Raw genomic sequence first — 17,138 nt, 5'->3', positions numbered from 1 at the left:
ACCCTCTTAGGTTCCATGGGCGTCGCGGGGCGTCCCAGGACTCGGTTTTGTCCCTTTGACGACACCTTATACGCTCACGTCAAGCCACGATGCTAATTCTTGGAGTGATTAATGTTTCTTTTCTTAGACCTCGGTATGTTTTTTTGATAGATAATTTTTTAATTAAATAATCGATTATTATTTCTATGAGATTATTTTGTCGCGTCATTTTTTATCACGCAATTCATAAGCAAGTTATTTTTAATTGCATCGAAAACACTTATATTCAACAATTCGACAAATGAGATGCGAATAATTTTATACTTGAGACGGATATTCTGATAAGAGATAATTTGAAACGAAAACGCTATCTACCAACTTTTTAAATAAAAAAAGATACTTTGAATACAGATTAGATTTTTTTTTTTTTTTTTTTTTTTTCAACACTGAAATTGAAACTGAAACAAATGATTACGTTGATAACAACGTGTGGGAATTGTTTTTCTTTTCTTCTTACGATGAATCAACGAAACAATCTAATTTTTCTTGACGTTGTTAATTAAAGAAAGTGTTTATAATTTCAATTTGCAGGGGTTTGAAATAATTTTTTTTCTCTTACAAGGACTATTTTCATCAGATTTGACTTAAACTTTTTTCAGTCGTATTTTGTTTCTATATATATATATATATCTGATCTGAGTGTAAATTCTCGTATGAATTCAGGCTTTGCTATAAGCAACAACGTCTTCTTGAACGAACCGAGTGCAGAAAAAAAAAAAAAAACAAAAAAAAAAAGAAAGAAAGAAATCGATATCGATCACAATTCATACACGTCCCTTTCATTCGGAAGTAGTAGCTGTACTTGCGACAACAGCTGTGCGAGGGAGTCGAAAGAAGCCTGGAAAGTTAACGATCTCCATAGTACGTGACACAGAAGATTCTGGGGTAGGTATAAGAAGAGAGGAGAGTTTTTAAACGTAGCGAAGTTACATTCATGAGGTGAAATAAATTGTCACCGTATGAGAATGACCCGTCTTTCGTTTTCACAATAATGGCGAATTTGGGCCCGAAACCGGACAAGCAGGGCCCAAAACTCGGGTAACCATAACAATCCGGGCCTCGTATTCAACAATGGGTCTCGGAACGATCTGTTGAGCCACCATCGTCGATGGATTTTCCACCAGCCCGGTCAAACACAAGCAAACATGGGCCCGAACGGTGGTCGGGCCCCTTGGGCCCCTCGGGTTTGGGCCCATTATACGATTCGGCAACAAGACGCGCTCGGCGTCGTCGCAGAATGCCTAACTGATCCTCTTTTGTCAAAGCATGCGAGTCGCCGAGGGCTGACAACTATTTTCGTGCTCGCGAACACGTGTACAAGGCCCCGGAGAATCTCTTCAAGGCCCAGTTTCTACACGGCAAAATGGAGAAATTCACCCCCGCTGGGACCCCGCCGATATCGAGGGCCCGGAATTCTGACTTGTGCCCCGATTGTCCATTTCAGTCCTCCTCATCTCACTCAAACGGCGCATTAGCGCAGCTGATCTTTTCACCTTTGCTTCCCCATTTCTCAACAAGCATAAATATGCCTGATTGTCAGATCACCGAGCAAGTTACTATTAGAATCCGCTTTTCTTTTTTTTTTTACTTTAATCTGGTTAACAGCAAAATCGTGATGTAGAAATTCTTGAACTGGGAGAGAAAAAAATTTATTCATTGTAACGGAATGTTTTTATCTAAATCCGATCGAATTCAATCTGCAGTGAAAAACTGCTCGAAGTAATCGAACAAGTCTTGTTACAAGTTTTCAAAATTGATTTAAAAAAATAGTTCTTAAACGTTCGTGCATCGCATTGCTGAAACAAAAAAACTGATTCATTCGTGTCAAATAAAAATCGAAATCAGTAGATTGTGAAACTTAAAATATTATTCCAAGCTAAATGAAAATTTGTAAAACTACACGTATAATAGCGGTGGAAATTTTTTTGAAACCGATCGAGTCAACTTTTCTCTTTTCGATTTTCGCGTGAAAGAAGGAAAGAATAAAGGGGGGGGGGAGGGGGGATTATCCTGCCGCCTGCATCGAGGAGCATCGACGATTCTGCGTAGTGGATAAATTTTTTGTGCCTCGTAGCGAGGGGGGGGGGGAGGGGGAGGGAACACAAAACCGAGGGCATCGCGAAAGACGAAACCGGATGCTGAGGCTATTAAAAATTCGCAAGATTTCCGAAGACGAGTGACTGCGCACAGCCACCGGACCAACCGACCGGACTGCCCGTTCAGAAAAGGAAAAGAGAAAAAAAAAAAAAAAACCATTTCTAAGCACTTCCTGTCCGTTTTCTGCCCCCCGATTGCCCTCAAAGAAGCGTGCACTTCTCTTTACGGGGATTATACCGTCACCCAGAGGAGCTGAGGGGGCAAATTATAGTAATTTGAGTGGTAACTTGAAATGGTTGCGTTGGCTGGGTTCGTTTCTAACCCCTGGTAGAATCCTCTTTCTTCTTTTTCTTCTTATTCTTACTCGCACTCGTAATCAGTCACGTGACGCTAATACCGGTAACAATTTCGACGGAGTAAGGAGGATTCAAAGAAGCGTAAATACAAGACAAGCCTTTGTGCATATCGGTGTGCGTGGGAGTTTCAATACTTTGATTTTAACCGAAGAAATCCAACACTGGGATCGGAAATTTAATTCATTTCACCTGCGGATGGGTTCGGATTGAATTTGAGGTTTTAAGTTATGAAATTGGGTGTTTCGACTAATTTGAAACTGCAAAATTAGCTAGTAAAATTTGAGTATCTTTTTTTTTTTTTAGGATCAATCAAGTTTTTCTCAGTAGTCAAGATCACTATAATTGCTTATCTACGGATACTGGGAATACGATTTCTGGAAAACTGTAGCTTTGACGAAAAAATCAAATTCTCTCATCTGAAATACTGTCAAATTGTTCGAACAGTAGAATCTAAAAATTTGGAAACAAAAATAACACGAGCGAAACACTCCATATTCGAAAAACATCTGATTGATAGAAAATATCTTGAAACCGTTAATTTCGAGTCGATCAAAAATTATATAAAAAATTACGAAAAAATTCGTAACGAGCGGAACACTTGTAAAAAGCGATGGAATACAAGACATATTGGGGGGGGGGGGGGGGGGGGGGGGGATCGAAGGGAAGAATCGGTGCGTAGGAACGAGAAACTTGAACCCCCCCCTGTGTGGTGAAGGTGAAAAAAAGCGTCCCTCGGATCGAAATCAATGAATTGCTATGAGATATCGAATTTCATCTACATACATACGGTATTAAAGAATTTTTTCAAATTGGAAGAAACCTTTTCTCGCAGCGATTAGTGTAGGTAGGTAGGTAGGTAAGTATATTATACGTATAATATATATCGAGTTGCAATCAGGCGGGCAAATATCACGTTTCGAGATTATATTCACGGGGTTATTATATGGGCGAGGGGAAACCCTCGCGAGGCCGCAACCCCAACCCCTTTGTCAAAGATTGATCGCATACGCACTCATAATACTCGGTGAGCCTGGCCGCAAGCACCTGCTGCTCCTTCTCCCCCCCCCCCTCCCCCTCCACCCCGCACGTTTATATGAAATTACCGTGAAAATTTATAGCGAAACCCGCCGCCGTCTGATCCTCGCAACTTTGCCGGCTTCAAACGGCGATCCTTGATAATTCATCCCGTACCTGATATATCGATTATTTCCCAATTTTGATCGGTATTTCAATTAATTTTTATCGTTCCAAGAAAGAAAAATAATAATAATAATAATAGTAATAATAATAACGAATAATACACTTTGATTAATTATATACTTATTGCTGTAGTTATGATTGCGCGGAAACAATTTTGCAAGAAAGATGATGAAGATGGTAAACTCGATTTAATGTTACACGGATCTCTCGCAACAATAACAATTATTTAATTACGAAATAAGTTGGTCAGACTACAAATTTCTTCGATTGAAATGAAACGTCAAGTGCGTCAATAAAATTTTCGTTAGACAGGCATTTTTCTTTAATCTAAAACAGTTTTACTATGTAACAGCTATTCTGGTAGTGAAAAATATATATATAGGTATCCAATTTACTATGTCTTATATTTAGTCATTAAATTATAGCACCGATTTGATATTGGCAACGTTCAGAAGAAAATTTTTAATTAAAATTGAAAGTTCTTCGTGACGCAGAAAAATAATAAATTTCCGAAATAATTTTGATATCCAATTTAATTATTACGTTTTTCTTTGCAATTAAATGGCACATTTTTCACGATGATAATCAGATTAAAAATTATATAGTTATTAATTTTTACTCTGAAAATTACCGAAACCAGCTGCAGAATTACGACAAATTTTTAATGAGAAAATATGTGATGATAGGAACTTTTTCAAAAACACGATATCTGACGTGATTTGAAAGAATATATACACAGAAAAATTTTGGAGTTTTTCTCGCGTGTAGCTCTTTTTTAAATGTTAATGACAAGTGAGAAGAGGATGACAAAAATTTCCAAAATTTGGGTCATTATTTGTAGTTACAGCGTCTGATGGACGACGGCAGGTCGCGGGGCTCGTTACACGTGTGAAAAAGTCGTCGGTTAACGAAATTAACCGGAATTAAGAGAATAGAAAAGAGAAATCCCGAGATCCTTCCTGAGAGAAAAAAAGGGTGGGATTAAAAAAAAAAAAAATTTGGGGTAAAAAAAGGCGGTCGGGAAAGAGAAGGAGAGGCGAGAGTCGAGGGAAGATCTATTTTAATCTGATGATTGTGAGGCGATGGGCCTAATTTAATCTTTAGGACCCCCGTTCGTTTTTTTTTCTTTCCCTCGATCCTTCTTTTTCCTCCTTTTAACCACGGCACCGAGTTCTCACGACGTCACGTGTTCGCCTGCACGTGGTCAACGGTTTTTGTCGGCTTCACGAAACCGCGCAACGCCTCGTTCTTAAAAACTTTTTACGACCTTGTCGTGGATCAGATTATGTATTAATAGACATGAGTGGGCCGAAAATTCATACATAAACCATCACCCAAGACACTTATTACCGAAATTTCCCCCCGCCCTCGACCTTTCCCCCTCCCCCGGCTTCAACTCGGTCTTGAACTACAGTTTGATTGCGTTTTTTTGTCACCTCGACGTCTCTCGAGCTGAAAGAAATGGGGAAAAAATTCTCACCAAGATAATCGCATTTGGCACTTGACTCGGAACGTATACTGGGACCTAAAAAATTTGACGAAAAAATTTACCCTTTCCTCCGAAAGCGTCCCGATCTCTACAAACACACGTCCCTTTTACGTTCACAATTTTTTTATTTGCTCCGAGAAATCCTTCATTTTTACAAACGAAAATGTCAAGTGACTTCATAGATTCATCAGTCATAAAGCTCGAATGCCGAGAAAAAGAAATTCTCTGGAATATACATATTTCACCTTGGAAATCGGCAATCTGCTAACCATTCGGCTTCCAATTAGCGGCTCTTGGCTTTTGCCAGACGGAAATAGTGGTTGACCACGTGGTTTTCGAATTTTCGTTTCCCTTCCTTGAACATATTTGCCCTCTATGACACGTGACACTGCTCGTTTTTAATGACCCGGAGAAATTCCTTCGGTAATGAAGACGACTATATTTTGTGTCGATAATTGCCTGAATTTTACGAAATGACCACTTGCCGTTCGATTTATGTTGAATATAGTAACTCATTTTGAGTAACACGTCTTTGATGGTATGCCTTCTTCATTTTCTTCTAATTCATGACTTATGAGTGATAGAAACAGATCCATTTTGAGTCAATCCCAGTCTCACGGGTCACCCTGTATATTGTGTAAATATAGTGGATGTGTGTTTACCAAAAACCCACGTGCGGAGCACGCTGCTGTAAGACGCTTTTGGAGCACATGTGTACAACGTAATGCGAAACCTGTGGATGTTTGGGTGGAGAACGTCAACACAAGAAGGTTTCTGGGTTTGGTATACACACAGGAATTGGTACCACGATCACCGAAAGTAACGCCTGTCATTCTGACTGGTGGTGATATTCATGGATCCTTTGGTATGGAAGCGTAGGTATCGTGATGAACCGAAACCAAGAAGTTCAAGGATCATCGCAATGTAAACTGTGATACACACGCAAATCATGACGTGAATGAATGATGTGTTAGGATAAAACTTTAACTCGTGTAACGTGTTCTTGGAATCATCACTCATCAACGAGACGATATCTTAATCGAAGTATGTGAGGGAGGGATTGATCGTTATCTGAAAAAAAGTATCAGTGGGATCGACTTCGACTTGGTAAATTCAAGTGGTTTCAACTGTCGTCAAGTGAAATTATATAAACCTGATGAACTGACCGATTGTGAGTTCCAGTGATTTGAATGACTCTGCTTAACTTTGACTAGCCTACTTCAACTGACTTCAATTACGGTGAATAGTCTTTTGGTACTGTCCGGATTGAGTGCATTGGACCATCATCGGTGGCGAACGGAATACCAAGAGCTAGGCTGAGTGATCGAGATAATCTGAAGAGAAGAATGATCGTTGTGCAGTACAGTGTGGAAGAGCAACAATGAGCCTCTTCTAATTGTCGCTGGAGGATGGGGAGGCAGTGGAGAACAGGATAGTTAGTGCGTGATGGAGTGCCGACTATACAGGAAAAGAATAAGATGAAAAAAGGTAAAAAAAAAAAAAAAAATGAAGAAGAAGTAATCTCGTTTTGAAATCTCCCAAGGATGAAGACGAGGAAGCATAAATAAAAGAAGAAATAAAAGAAGAAGAAGAAGAAGAAGAAGGTGGAGCTGCTCTTCAGCCGGCTGTGGCGGAAATCTGTGGTGTGCGTTAAGATACAAATATTTCTATAATTCTCCGACACAATAGCGGCCGCATCCCGACAATGGGCATTGGCCTATTGGCCGAGTTTTTGGCCTCTGTAAAATCTGACAGTGGCGTAGGTGGGTCCAAGAACACACTGAATAATATGTCATTTGTTACAGTAGCTAGAAAACTCTTGTAAAATAGGTATCGTTGCAATAACAGTTTTAATGAAACTGTTTTGAAATTTGAAAATATGGTTCAAATCATTATGGCAATACTTAGAAAAAAATATGATGGAAAATAATAGTTTTAGTAAGTATTCAAGGGGGCTTCTTCGTACAGATTCCGATACCGACATTTTACCGACATTTCAGTCGCTTTTTAGCCCAGACGCAAACCCATCTCAATTTTTCATTTTCGCGGTGATTGCAACAAGTTTGTTTTTTTTTTTCTTTGAAAACAGAAAAACGGGGAGTTGAGAAGGGTTTGTGTCTGAGCTATAAAACGGCTGAAATGTCGGTAAAATGTCGATATCGGAATCTGTACACAGAAGCACTCTTGCAAATCTACTAATCTTAGATGCAAAATTGACGTGTTTTTTTTGGGAAAACCGTGTTTTTTAGGTTACTTAAAAAAATGAAAACATTCGAGAGATTTTTCTTCGTAAAGTGAGCCAAGATCCGACGCTGCACCATTGGCCCATTATCCACTTAGTATAGGTTTCCGAGCCCTCGTAAGATCGCCATAAGAGGGCTATGGCTTTTCTATGGGTTTCCTTTTACGTAGATTGACGATTTTAGCCTCTGCACGTGTTCGACTGTCTCACAATGGCCCTTCCACTCCTTGTATTCCCGTGTTTGAAAAGCTCCGCTGCCTCATGCCTCACCCGGAGATAAATTCTACGGTGTGTTACTCTCTGCGTTTCAGCTCTGCTGCCGCAGCTAACCGAGAAACGAGAATCGCCGTCGGGCAGATTGACTGACGCTTCGTTTGTCAGGGTTTATGCCCCGTGATCTCGAACCAAAAGCCCCTCTTTCCTCACCCACGAGTCGCTCGGAACTCGCCTCTCTATAAGGCTCTCAAAACTGCTTGGTGCAACGATTCTTCGCCTATATCGATTCAATGGTGGATGCAATATTATACTCTATAGGTATATACCGACTTGCCAAGAAGTGAACGAGGCGCTGTCCACTCGAAATATCAAACCTTCGAATCATATATACCTGAAAAGTCTTCTCTCTGTATTTTATACGAGTTTCCATTCTTTCTTCCTGCAGATCGACTTGAACGCCGCCTTTGTCATAAAACGTCATCATCCGACGTCATCGAGATTCACTAATTGTCTCAAATAACCACGTTCAATTCGTCTTTCATCACACAACTGACCATGAATCGTTCTGTTTGTTGCAGGCATAAGTCTCTACATGAAGGTGTTCGCCTCGGTGCAGCCTGATAGGGTGAGTCAGTTTAATTACCTTAAAACCTTGTCTGCGTCTTCCATTTAACGGATTGAGTCAGGAATTTCATGATTTTATAATCACTCGCTCATCAATTAATCTCAGATGAAATTCCTGATCCAACGATGGTTCGAAACACTCTCTACAACACTCGGAATTGAAATTTGAAAATAATCGAGCAATCAACGTTGCATTCCGATGAAACTTTAAAGTGTGAAACGGAAGCTTGAAAAGCTTTCTTACTACGTTCATCTGCACGATTTGGCAGTTTGGGTTTTTGACAATGCGAGTTGTTTTTAAAGCCGGATCCATAATCGGTGAAAATATCCTCTCGTTTTGTGGATCTTTAGCCAGCTTAGAAGGAGCCTAAGGTCACACGATTAGTTTAGCCACAGGTATTTGAAGGAAATATGACGTTCAAAATTGACTTAATATGTCCATTATCATCGACTGCATCCTTGATCCTCGCCGAGCACCTGGCATCCTTACAATTTTCACGAATAATATAAGATCCGTGTTTAAGGCTTTTATTTGAATAACGTGTATGTATGCACCTATCTCAGTGAAATTTTCGTTTTTGAAAGGAAATTTGGGTATTATTACTTTGCAGGTATAACAACAACAGAGTCGTGAGAAATTTTGGAAATATCCAATTCTTTAGCCTGACGTTTCTGCATTGCTGTTATTTTATTTTATTCCAGATTTCCTTCTTCTTTATTCCTATCGTCCGCACTCGATATACTCCATTCTTCGTCTCAGCTCATTCGTGGGCTTATAAACGATCCACGCTGTTGCGGCTCTTAGCCTAAAACGACGTCAAATAATACAATAATTGTCCCTTTCAACAGTCGAAAAGGTAAATTTTTAAGAAATTTGTCTCAATATAATATTGTCGTTCAATAGCCGACTGTGCAGTCTCAGGGGTTCTTCATTGTGTGTCAAGTTTTCGACGCCCAATGGCGCCGGACGAGATTCGAAAACCAGAATCAAGTTCTTTTTCGTTATTTGAATAGCGTTGGAAACTCCTCAAATTAAACACAGCGGCGTCATTTTCATCCATGTTTTATTCTCGGCAATTTTTTTTTCATCGATTGCACGGTTTTTCAACATTTTTGGGAAACTCACGAGAGTAAAGACGACGTCTCGACGCCGGCACCTTTGCGAGTTAACCGAGAGGCACAAAAGGCAGGATCGTAGACGACGAAGTCATTGTGGCAAATATAAGTTGAAATAACTTTGAAATCGTTCTTCTATACGTATGCATGTGTATGTATATATAATAGAAGGTCGTCGTCTAGAAGTCTTTTGGAAGTTTAAGTGACTGCGCTGCAGGTCGAAACTGGAAATCCATTCGACGCTTTTACTCGCTTCGAAGTCTTTCGAGTTTTCTGTAATAGTCACACTTACTCGAATGCCTTTAACTCCGAGTCGTCGGTCCGTGAAAAAGTAACTGCTCCATTATTCTCTGCGGACCTCCGAAGCAGATGGAAGCTGCAACGCCGCTTCGCTCAAACAAGTTTCTGCGAGATCGAGAATCACAGTTTCGAATACGAGATGATCTGACCGTTTTGCCAATAATAATCGGCTGTCGATTAAATCGATTATTTTTCTTGGCGATTTGTTTTTGTTTTTTACTTCCGTCAACAATGCAATACAATATCAATTCATTTGATTAACGTATCAATTATTATCATTCTCTTACTTTTTAAGTTTCAATTTAATATAATAAGTAAATGATAAATGAATATTTTTTTTACCTGAAATTGTTGAAAATATTTTTAATTAAAGTATAAATTATCAATAAACTTTTCCGCCGTTATGGCTACATACTGAAATAATAAACGAAATTAGAGTTTTTTATGTACAATTTCAAAAAAATACCGATTTTTACCGATTCAATCAAGTCGCGTTCGATTATTTTTTGGGCTCGATTAATGGATTCATCGATTATTTGTAGCTCAAGTGGCCATTGCTAATTGGCAGGAAAATAAGAATTTTCTCTCCCACGTTGAAGGAATTTTTCACCCCTGCCGTCGGTCGCCTGAAAAAGCACTTAAAGCTCTAAATCGTTTATGTGTGCAGATTCGAACGACTTTTCCTTCTTCATTTATGGCTCCGGGAAAAATTGAAAGTTTTTCAAGGTTTTTAAAAGCTAAGAGTAAAATGTTCTGGGAATTATTTCGTCCAGATTTCAATCCTAGTGCAGACAAATTTTCAAAATTATTATCAGTACAAACAAAATTTTTTATGAATTTTAATTCCAGTAAAAGAAAAATTTTGACATTCTTTAATTGATACTAAAATAAAATAGTCTCCCGAAGCAAATAAAAAACTAAAAATTCTGTATTTGAAACAATACAAATTTTTGTGACGCATGTTCAACAAAAAACAAATAAAAAAAAAAAAAAAAAAAACCAAATAACTGGTTTTCGAAATTCTACAATAAAAACGAGTAACATTAATTGCACTAGTTTCCACCGAGTAAATCATAATTTTCATTAAGAATATTAAAATCTATGAGAAAATTGAGAATAAAAAAAAAAACAAAAAAAATTGCGAATCTTACACCATAAATTCAGTGAAAAAAATTCTCTACAGTATACCGATAAAAAAAAAAAAAAAATCGTCGAATGGCGTTCACAGACAATATCAGCTGTTGTCGAATGACGAAACGAAGCAAAGAAAGACGAGCGAATAAAGTAGGCACTTCCTAAGTAGGTATAATTCGACTTGTTTCCGCCCCGTGCAGAAGAATCCGGAGGAGAGCCTCAGTTCCCGTCAAAGGGACGACGTACGGTGCAAAATATTTAACAATATTTTCGAAAGTTTTTTTTTTTTTTTCTTTTTCTTTTTTTCTTCCTCCCTCCTCCTCTTTTTTTAAAACGTAACCCAATACTTCGCCACTTTGGTGAAGAGATTAGGTGTAGCTGCTGTAGGTATAAGGTATTTAAGTAGGTACTCGTTATACACGCGGGATCCCACAAAAAGAAGAAGAAGAAAAAGAAAAAAAAAAAAAAAAAGTAGCGCGTGATCTTTTGTAAGGCGCAAGATATTTCCAGGGCGAAGAATATCGGGGATCTATATGGTGGTCGTGTCGGATTTCAACCTGGGCAAAAAGCGCACACTGCATTCGTTATATATATATATATATATATATGTATTTATATGTATTTATTACTGTACTCTCGGTATTTACACGTGTGGCGATATTTCTATAGGTATTTATATACACACACACACACACGCAACGCAGGTTCAGAGGAACGGTGTCGAGATGGATCAGTAAAGATCAGGCTGATAATCTAAATGGAAAAATTGAATTGAATTGCAGGGTAGAATAAAGGTATTCGGGCATATTTGGCTACCCGTATAATGACCAGTAATGGCTGTAATCTGATCACAAATACGTTCCTTCTTCTCTCGTCTTTTCCATCTTTTATTCTTTCTTTCTTTTATTTTCTTATCTTAACTCTGTTAGCAAGCAACAAGGAAAAAAGAAAGGAAAAGAGAGAAGAATTTCAACGATATGATTAATTCGGTGTAGAATTTCCGCTTTCTTTCACCCGATGTGTATACACTGTAAACGAATATTACAGTTACATGACCTTATATTTATTTAATAAAAAAAAATGAAATAAAAAATATTTTCGAGTAACCTAAATCATCGCTGAATAATTGTAAAGATAATCACGACGGACGGACTTTACAACTGTGATATATATTTCTCATTGGAGCAAACGAAAGATAGGAAAAAAAGAAGAAGATAATTGAAAAGACCGTAAAACTTTTAAACGGTTTTTACAAATTTACGTCTAAATTTTGACAAAGCTGTAATAAAACGTTTCGTGATTTTTTTTTTTCTCTTCACAGCGTGACGCAAATATTTTATTTCAATCAAAAACAGCTTCCTGCACGAGTCAGAAAATTGTATCGGATGATGAAAGAAATTGGTGAAAAAATGAATAATTCAATTTCTGTTAAAAAAAAAAAAACAAAACAAAACAAAAACTAAAAAATTTACTCAAAAATGCGAATTATCGTGTAGATGAAAAACTCAAAGTCGAAGGATGAATATTTTGCAAGGGATCTGACATCTACCGATGAGGGCGGGAACTGAAAAGTTTTCTTAAACCGGAGGGTTGGAAATTTTTGTAACAGATGGTGCCAGTGACGATCCACGTGGCCTTATAGGACCGAAATCTAAAAATAGAGAAAAATTTATGGGCCTTTAACGGAACGACACAGCGGCGGCATTCCGTCCTGAGTCGTAAAGGAATCGTTGCATCCATCCTAGGACTTGTTTTATTTCATAGATTAGAATATTCAGCGTGCCATGACGTAAAGCATTGAGCGAAGGACGAAAGCCTTTCCCCAATTCTATTATTGTTATTATTATTATTATTATTATTATTATTATTATTATTATTATCATCGTCGTTGTCGTTGTTGTTATTTTATTGACACAGCGTTTCGGCAATTATAATCTTCTATCAAAGTATTTTAATGCATTCGTACATTTATATATCTACTATCTATGATTTTTATTAGAAAGTTATTCCGTGACTGTTTTTTTTTCTTTTTTTTTTTTTGCCTATGCAGGGATTTAATTAAACGCCGACTCCAGTCGTGCTGACTATAATTATAAATTTGAACGGGTTTCAACGTCATTTATCACGTCTATAATAATTTGATATGAGATGTAATCGGATCGGGGATTTTGTATGAATTCTCTGTTAATTACTCTTCGGTTTGATTTTGCTACAAGTCGATTTTCAAAAAGTGTCTAGCTTTTGAAATCCATTAAACTGCTACATAATTAAAATTGTTTTTACACGAATAATGATTCTGTATACACATTTCGATGGAATTTACAACAGTAAGTAAGCGAACGTAAACATTGTCTAAAGTTGAAAAAAATCTATTTTCGAGGTTCTGCTAAACTTTTGTTAGGTAAGCGAATCTTTTCTATTTTCAATTTCATTAACGTGTTCAGAAGAAGCGACGATCCAACGACGAGCAATTAAAAATGTATATTCGAAGTTTAAAAAAGTCGCAAAAATAGTACCGTAGAAAATTATTATTATTATGATTATTATTATTTTACTTGCAATGTTAATTAGTTTTGTATAATTTAAATATTTTTTGGGATTCGGGGAAGATTTTTTTTTTTTTTTTCGAGGTGATAAAGTAAATTGATGGTAGAATTTCATTTCACACAATTTATTGTATATTTATAGTTAAAAATCACAAAACGAGGAGAACACACATAATTATCAATAGGAGATTGGATCATGCTATCCAAGAAACAAAACGACACAAAAAGGTGAATAATATACGAGACGAATCATGAGATTCTAACAAAAAAAAAAAAAAGAATGAAAAACCAACCAAGACAAAGAAGAAAAACGATAAGCCACAATGTGCGTAATAAAATAACCTAACGAATTATGTATATATAATAATATATAGGTATATACGAGTGTACACGAAAAATCACAAAAAAAAAATGGTGCAAAAAAAGAGCTTTAAAAAACGAAATAGAAGACGAACTCGAAATCCTTGAGAGAGAATATTTCCTTCAGAATACATGAGCATATAGAAAACGAAGACAATTTTGACACACGTGAATTCAATTAGATAATATTTTCTGATATCAATCTGATTGGGTCAGCCGACTCTCGATTCAGATCGTTAATTATCTAGATATATCACAAAACAACGTCGAGCCAAGTTTTTCATTATCCTAGAAATCCTTATTTATGTATATTATTATCCATTACATCTAGCCTTACAATTTTAATCCTATACAATGTTGTAATAATATCCTTACGATTTAGTATCACAGTTTCAATATTCACATCTCTCTCTCTCTCTCTCTCTCTCTCTCTCTCTCTTAAAATCTATCAAAGAATATTCTTCTTTTTATCTCGTCTAGCCTAGTATCACGTGATTGGAAGACAGTTAATCAAATACATGCGAATATATATAATATTCATATTTTCTAATTCAAATATATATATATATATCCATTTATAAAGATTTACTTTCTCTGAATTTAAAGCTTTTTATCCATCACAGAATTTCCGTATATCAAATCATTTATCACGTAACAGTAATCCTCAATTACTTTATCTCCGATTCATATTAACCTATTATCACAGTTGAATCGTATGCCTAATCAAAACAATAATAATAATAATAATCATGATGATATTAATAATAATTAAGCTATTTCCGATTGCACCTTATATTACCATAAAAAATTACTACTCAATTGTTCAAAAGTATGTGTTAATATATATATATATAATATATATATATATACACCTAATTTTGATCACAGAATTTTCATATTTATACAATATGCACTGGGCGGCCTTGACGACGAACGATACAATTTTTTACATTCGCGTATTATTCGTCTACTTAAAAGCTATGAATTTAATGTTAAAAACTACAACGAAACATTATTAATTAGAAGCTAATATCACAGTTCACGATGTAATGCTTAAGCTGCATAAATCTTTTATCATTTTGAGACACACATAGGTACACAAGTAACATGTGTATTGAGAATCAAAAAAGAAGAACCAACTCATTTTTATTATCAATTAAAAACGCAGTTAAAGCTTGAGCAATATTGCAGGTGATTTATACGCTTATTCTAAATATTAAATCTACTCGCTAAACGTTAACTATTCCTAAGTCTATTGATATAATCTAACAAATTTATGAAACGAAAAGAAGATGAAAAGAACGGTTAGTTTATATGTCTAATAATTGTATCTACATATATCTAAACGCTGACGTTACGGTGGGATCTTTTCTTCGTAAGTAACGTACGATGAATTGAAATGTTCACGTTACGGACGACGTAAATTTAATCCACCGTAATTATCGATAGGCTTAAAACTGTTTTTAACCAGAAGTTGACGAAATATTGATTAGATTATGAATATCAGTGAGTTTAGAAAATTAAGGGATATAGTAAAATCTTTTCTCTCGCAAGAAAATTCTCGTCAAATTACTATTATTATAGCCGTCTAACGGCTGAAGTAAAGCTGTTCGATATCACATTTCGGTTCTTACTTCATCCTCCTCCTCGTCCTCCTTCTCCAATCATCGTCTTCACTGAATTCGGGCCCGGATCTCGCGGATCTCGTTGAGCAGGTTGTCATCGACGACGTTGGCCAGTTCCCAAAGGGTGTAAGTCATGTCAGGAACCTGAGAGTCGTTGACCCGGTTTTCGTTAGCAGCATTCTGCCAGTCGACGGCCTCTTCGCTGGTGTAATAAGGGTGCTTCCCAGTCCTTTTGAGCCACAGCTTGACCCTCGCGAAGAAAGCACTCTTTGCGCGGTGTAAGGTCAGGCCCCAAAATCGGGTCTTATCTCGGCGCGCATCAGCGGCTGCGAGTGCGTATCGAACTTGGACGGCGCACATTTCGACGCTCAAAACCAGCGATAGAAGAAGATCACGATTAACAGTCAGGCCAAAAACCAATTGTTAGCAAAAAAAAATTTCCTACGATACAGCTGATTCTGCTCCCCGGGTAATCTAACGGCGAAGAATATCCAGCGATCAGGCTCGCTCTCAGTGATCGAATGAGCCGCTACATGAGGCCCCGGGCCTTATATAGCCGCGCCGGCGCCTGCGCGGTGCATCTAGCTGCAGCAGAAGCATGCGAGGGCATGCGCCGCGGGGCCCGGGCGGAGAAAAATACGCGGGGCCTGACGGCGCGGCGCGCGCTGCGCAACTTCAGGGTCGGCCTGCCTCTTCTTTGTGTCGCGGCTCGCGCAGAGCACGCGGCCACCGCGCACGGTAGCCGGCGCATGCGCGGCACAAGCTCAGCGTGGATGATGCGGCAAAGGGGGGGGGGGGGGGAGGGAGGGGGGCCCGGACCTGCAACTTGTGCCCGGAGCGAGCCCCTGTGGCCTAGGGATGGGCCCCGGGGCCCGGGACGACGGCTACGCCGATGAGAAGGACGGATGACTCGTGCGCCGAGTGAGGAGAACGAAAGAGAGAGAGAAAAAAAAGAAAAAAAATTTGGCGGGGGGGGGGGAGGCAGATATAATTCAATGCGCGTATCTGTCGGGGATTTTACTTGCAGCACTTTTGAAGGTGGGGAGTAAACTGTAGAGGGACTCAAGTTCATGTTACTGTAACGATAACTAGGTATACGTCTATGTTTGAATGAAAGATGGCTGAACAGGTGGATTTTGTACGTAGGTAGGGATCTATGATATTATTAATTTTACGTGGATCGTACGTTGCAGATTTAAGAGATTATTGAAAGTGATCAACGGATATTTCTTTTATACAAAAGTACGCTGTGGGATCAGAGGATTTTTGATTCGGAATCGCCTGGTTAACGATTTATTGAATTTGTGTTATACTAGATGTATCGTGGGTTCTGACTCATGATTTATGGGTGTTATGGGCGTGGTTTGGAACTTTATGGAGGTACTCGATACTTGAGTGTTTTTAATTGTACTGAATTCTGTAGGTATACAGAACTTCGCGTTTTAATGTACTGTCTCAAAGATTTAAAACGATGTCGTTAAAAATGATTTCGCATTGATATTAACGCTTCAATATTATATTGTCGAGTAATTTTTTCTACTTCCTTCGTAGTTCGATTCTTTTTGTTTTTTTCTTCTTTTTTTTTTTGGTGGATGTGATTTCAGTCGGTTGACGGAAGAAATTATCCAGTCACGTTTCTCTTTCAAAGAAGGTGAAAAAGGAAAGGAACTTTATATCGGCACCGACGTAATGAAAGGAGACTTTCGATAATTGTCTTTTCGGACTTGACAGATCTAAATATAGATCAATCGAGCCGCAAAAATTGTGTATCTACGTATATTTTTTGGAAACCAG

The 17,138-nt window shown here is 37.8% G+C and overlaps 1 protein-coding gene across 3 annotated transcripts in view; it reads left to right on the top strand.

The window, feature by feature from the left end:
- The window catches only part of LOC124412701 (tubulin monoglutamylase TTLL4-like), a 209,050-nt gene that overhangs the window by 91,810 nt on the left and 100,102 nt on the right, over positions 1 to 17,138 (top strand). For all 3 annotated transcript variants that reach the window (XM_046892815.1, XM_046892805.1, XM_046892825.1), the window contains one exon: positions 8,218 to 8,264. The gene's annotated coding sequence lies outside the window, so the exon portion shown is untranslated. The remainder of the gene's footprint in view (positions 1 to 8,217; positions 8,265 to 17,138) is intronic.

This window comes from Diprion similis, chromosome 2 (assembly GCF_021155765.1).
Source record: "Diprion similis isolate iyDipSimi1 chromosome 2, iyDipSimi1.1, whole genome shotgun sequence".
Taxonomy (NCBI): Eukaryota; Metazoa; Arthropoda; class Insecta; order Hymenoptera; family Diprionidae; genus Diprion; species Diprion similis.
Note: the sequence above shows the minus strand (reverse complement) of the source record. Positions and strands in the feature narration are given on the sequence as shown.